Source organism: Helianthus annuus, chromosome 16, assembly GCF_002127325.2.
Source record: "Helianthus annuus cultivar XRQ/B chromosome 16, HanXRQr2.0-SUNRISE, whole genome shotgun sequence".
Taxonomy (NCBI): domain Eukaryota; kingdom Viridiplantae; phylum Streptophyta; class Magnoliopsida; order Asterales; family Asteraceae; genus Helianthus; species Helianthus annuus.
In genome coordinates this window covers 181,691,695-181,697,694 of record NC_035448.2, presented here as the reverse complement: position 1 = coordinate 181,697,694, position 6,000 = coordinate 181,691,695, and positions in this window count along the sequence as shown.

The window sequence follows — 6,000 nt, the reverse complement described above, 5'->3', positions numbered from 1 at the left end:
GAGTGGCTAAACACTTTGTAATTATCCTGGATTGAAGGTTTGCTTGAGACATTTCATGTTTAATTTCCTAATTTCTAGAATAACAATCTTTATCTTTATGGTTTGTTTGTTATGGTGTGTGATTGTTTGTTAATAACTTGTTAATTCTTACGTGAACTAATTAGAAACCATACGTTCTTGGTGTTGTTGGCAATCGACATATCATGGGTATAGTTAGGCTTGGGTAAGGGTTGACTGATCATCGGGTAACAACCTCACGTTCTAGGAATCTGAGTACTTAGTTCCCTTTCATCACTGCAAGAGTCATACATGAGCTATGTCTATGTAGTTCTTTCTAGTGGAATGATAACATGAATGTCAATTGAAACCAGTAATCTAGGATGGTCATTTGTCTCTAATTTGCTTACAACCAAAACTTTCATCTTTGCAATTTAATTAGTTAAATTTAGTTCTAAAACCAATTCACTCAAATCAACTCTTGAATTTTACTTTACTTGCAATTAGTTTAATTTTAGTTAACTTAGATAAACTTCTAAATAACACACATTCCACAAACTCCCTGTGTTCGATACCCACTTACCACTATTTATTAGTAGTATTTGGATTAAATTTGATTGTGACCATGACAACACGTCATATATACATGTTTAAAATTGAAAAATAAGTGCTATTTAGGGTTTAGCATTAGTATTTAGGGTTTAGCATTAGGGTTTAGGGTTTAGCTTATGGTTTAGGGTTTAGCATTAGGGTTTAGCATCAGTATTTAGGGTTAGCATTAGGGTTTAGGTTTTGGGTTTAGCATTAGGGTTTAGCTTTAACTTTTGGGTTTAACTTTATCTTTAGGGTTTGCATTAGGGTTTAGAATTAGGGTTTAGCTTTAGGGTTTAGCATTAGGGTTTAGGGTTTAGCATTAAGGTTTAGATTTAGTGTTTATGGTTTAAGGTTTAGGATCTATAACACATATTTTTTCAATTTTAAACATGTATATACGTATATGTATAATTGACAATATACATATATGTATAGTTTAAAGACTAACAATATACACATGTGTATAAATCCCAATTTTTTTTAAAAAAATAAAAAAATTAATTCTTAAAGAAAAAGCTACGATTTTTCCAAAAAAGAAAAAAAAATTTGCATTTTTTTCACCTTTTTTTTTTTGCATTTTTTGCTTAGGGAAAATGTGTGGTCCAGATTGCTTCTCAAGTTTCTCAAATAGGGTGGACTTCTCTTAGGATCCCTACCCTATATATATATATATATATATATATATATATATATATATATACAGGCTAATTATAATGAGAAAACCCACTCCAGATGAGAAAACCCAAGAAACCCACATGTGTGGCTAGGATTAAGCCACGTCACATGTGCATAAAGATGAAGAAAGGAGTATTTACGTCATTTTACATGGAGCCAGATAGTGTATCAGTCTGCATGTGCATAAAGATGAATTCACTCTTCTCCATAAAGTAATCTTCTTTGTTACCTCCATCATCATCATTTTTTGACAAACTTTATCTTTCTCATCTCAACCAAATTTACATCAAGATTCATAAAAAGACTTTTATTCCAGATTAAAAAAACACCCAGCACCAACAAAAGTTCGTTCAAGGTTAAAAAGAATACCCACCACCACCACCACCAACGCAGCGGTGGTTACAAGATCCAGTGCGTGAGAGTCATGATACAGCAATGTTTAATAGATCTAGTGGTGTTTTCAAGATCCGATGGTGGTAAACAAATCTGGTAGCTTATTCATTTGTAGTGTTCATATTTTTAAACATGGTTATAAGAATATCTTTATCTTTTTGTGTTTTGGAGATCAACAATTTTTTTAGTAACCAAGTTCAAAAGATGTTCCAAATCCAAAAGATGATCCAGATCCAAAAGATGCCCTGGAAAGATGCTACCAGTTCCAAAAGATGCTCCAGATCCGTTGAAGATGTTCGATGTGTGAAGATGATGTTTCAGATGACGGTTCGATGTTGAAGATGATCCAAAAGATGTTCGATGTTGAACATGATGTTCCAGATCTAAAAGATCCTCCAAATCCATATTCATTTTTTTTAGATTTGTAATTTTTTGTGTTTTGTGATCTTCATTTTTTTGTGTTTTGTAGATCTACAACTTTTTTTTATTTGGTGTTTATGGTGTTTATCCTTTTAGATTAGCTGAGTGTTAATAGCTAGAAACATACTTGATTTTGATTATTTGAAGTTATGAAATCTCCAAAATCTGGTCTTTTTTTATTGTAACACTATGTAACAGGGTATTGAAATGTAACAATCAAAGCAAAAATGGCGGTTACATTTTTTTTGTGTTTACAGAAAATAAAGTTCATTGTTACACTTTTTCAGATTATTGTAAAAATGTATATTAACATTTTTATGTAACATTTTATGTCAAATGTATGTTTAAAATTTTAATTTTGTATCATTTTCTTGGTTGACTTATTTTGGTGTTTATGATTCAAATGGCACACAAAGAAAAGCAAAGTAGATCTGGTTATTGTTTATTTGGTGTTTATGGTGTTTATCCTTTTTAGATTAATTGGGTGTTAATAGCTAGAAACATACTTGATTTTGATTATTTGAAGTTATGAATCTCCAAGATCTGGTCTTTTTTATTGTAACACTATGTAACAGGGTGTTGAAATGTAACAATGAAAGCAAGAATGCCGGTTACATTTTTTTGTGTTTTACAGAAAATAAAGTGCATTGTTACACTTTTTCAGATTATTGTAAAAATGTATGTTAACATTTTTATGTAACATTTTATGTCAAATGTATGTTCAAAATTTCAATTTTTTATCATTTTTTGGTTGACCTATTTTGGTGTTTATGGTGGATTCAAATGACACAAAAAGAAAAGCAAAGTAGATCTGGTTATTGTTTATTTTGGTGTTTATGGTGTTTATCCTTTTAGATTAGCTGGGTGTTAATAGGTAGAGGAAAAACCCAATCCAGTTAAGAAAACTTTAGAAACTCTTTATGTAGTCCAAGTTCAGCCAACTAGCATGTTACAGAAACAAAGTGTTCTTTGTTGTTACATATACGATAGCCTGTTACAAAAATTAACGTGTGTTTGTTACATATATGGACGTTACCTTGATCATATAAAAAGTGGGTTTTTGTTGTTACACAAGTGATATATGTAAGTTTTTTTTGTGTAAACTATTTATACAACTTTTATGTGTAAACTATTTATATAACTTTTTTTGCGTCAGTTTACATGTACAATTATTGGCTTTACTTGTTTTTTTATTAGTACATATGTAATATTTTTCTGCATTTACATCTTAAATTTGAAATAAATGATAAAAAAATTAGAAGTACAAAGGGTTGTCTAAAAAAGAGTACAAATGTGTCAAAGGGTTGTCTAAAAAAGGTACAAAAAAATAGTACAAACGTGTCAGGTATGTATTTTTTTTAACATGTGTCACTGTAATAAAGTGAAAAGCAACGGTGAATAGTTTCTTCTATGTCATAGAAGTAGGTACATAAGTCAAAAACTAGATATGAACCACGAAATTACATATTTTTTTCTTATATTCTTATTTTATTTTTATCTATATTACGTATAATAGCTTTCGATAACTTACAAGTAAATAGTTTAACAGATTCAATGTAACACACTGTTTGTATACATTTTTTTAAATGTCAACGTAACATAGTTCTCAATAGGTAACATGTCACACTATTTATGGTGGATTCAAATGGCACAAAAAGAAAAGCAAATTAGATCTAGTTATTGTTTATTTTTGTGTTTATAGTGTTTATCCTTTTTAGATTAGCTGGGTGTTAATAGCTAGAAACATACTTGATTTTGATTATTTAAAGTTATGAATCTCCAAGATCTGGTATTTTTTTATTGTAACACTATGTAACAGGGTGTTGAAATGTAACAATCAAAGCAAAAATGCCGGTTACATTTTTTTTGTGTTTTACATAAAATAAAGTGCATTGTTACACTTTTTCAGTTTATTGTAAAAATGTATGTTAACATTTTTATTTAGCATTTTATGTTACAAAAATAAAGTGTGTTATTACAGATATGGCATAAATTGAGCATGTAAAAATGTATGTTACATTTTTATGTAATATAAATGTATAGGTAAAAATAAAAAACAAACAAGATCTGATATATATCAAAAAAATGAAAAAAGAGAAGTATATGAAAAGTAAAAGTATGGGAGAGAGTATAAAAAGACAAAAAATACATCATTTTCCAGATTTGTTTGACTTTAAAATTGATCGAATAGTTATAATTGGTTCTCTCTATTTTAAAATTAATCCAATGATTGTAATTAGTCATTTCTATTATTAATTTATAATTCTTTTTAAGATATGCTTTAGTGGGTTGTGTTTCGATTTTTTTTTTTTTTTTGATTTTACAGATGGCTTTTTTAAGAAGATGAACAAGAGAAAGACTTTTGTTTGTTTTATAATGTACAGTTGTTCTTGTATTTGATGCAAGTCCCATCAGTCACAGGTATGCAGGGTTTGGTAACCCAAGACTCAAATATATTGTGTCAAAAGACGAATTTGCCCTCGGTGTACTTTTGCTCAATGTTTTATCAAAAGCAAATCCAGTAACACACACACACACTACAATCTCAACCATTCATCAATTAAATCAATGGTAGATATTGAGTTTCTATTGTTTCTTTAACTGAAGTGGGTTTTCGATTTATTCTTGCCCTATATATAGGAGATGGATTCGTTAGGAACCAACCTTTATTGCGAGAACCAATGTGAACACAACCAAAAAATACATAAAAAATCTAAAAAACACACAAAAATTGTTTTTTTTACTATTTTTTTTGGAAAAATCGCTGTATTTCATCAACAATAAAAAAATTTCGAGTAACATTTAAACATGCACATGTGCATTTGTATCGTTTCTGTGATAAATTCCGTAATTCATTACAAATATCAGACAATTGCACTTTCATTTACACTACCATTCATAATACACTACTTTTTACATTAACAATAATAGAAATGCACATGTGCATCTATATGTATGTACTTGTTATAACATTAACAACACTAGAAACGCACATGTGTGTCTATATATATGAACATGTTATAACGTATTTTAGTACACCACTTTGAATACACATTCCCTTTCATCTATCATACCATCCATACTACACTACCATTGCCTCCTACCATCCGTAATACAATACCATTGCTTTTTACCATCCATAATACAATATTATTACCAATATTTCACTTTATTATATGTATATCAACACCCTTTATACCATCCAAACAACATATTACATCATAAAGTGATAAATATAATTAAAACATCAACCACTAGATATAACTAACCAAAACACATGTATATGGGCCTACTTCATCATTTAAAATCACAAACTTTTTGTACAAAAACACCTTATTTCATGTTGATACATATAGATGCACATGTGCATTGCTAATATTGGTAATGTAAAAAGTAGTGTATTACATATGGTAGTGTAAATGAAAGTGCATTTTTTCTACTACTGGTAATATATTATGGAATTTGTCCAAGAAATGATACATATGCACATGTGCATCCATAACTGTTACTCGAAAAAAAAAAACGTTTTTTTTGTAACAAAATATAGCGATTTTTATTAGAAAAAATATAAAATAAAATTGTACGTTTTTTTGGTTTTTTAGATATTTTTTTGTGTTCACATTGGTTCTCGCAATAAGGGTGGTTCTCAAATGAACCTTACCCTATATATATATATATATATATATATATATATATAGCATTAGTGTCTGTCAGGTGTCTTCCTACACCCTGCGGTTAAGTCGTGGCCAATTGCAATTACATGAGTCGGGACGTCCAGGACACGACGGTCGTATCCCCCAAATGTTTATGTTATCAAACAACATGGATTAAAAAGGGTTATTTGCATTTTATGACATCATTCGTCCTTTCACAATACCCGACCAAATAGGGGTGTTCAAAACTATCCGTATACGAAAATCC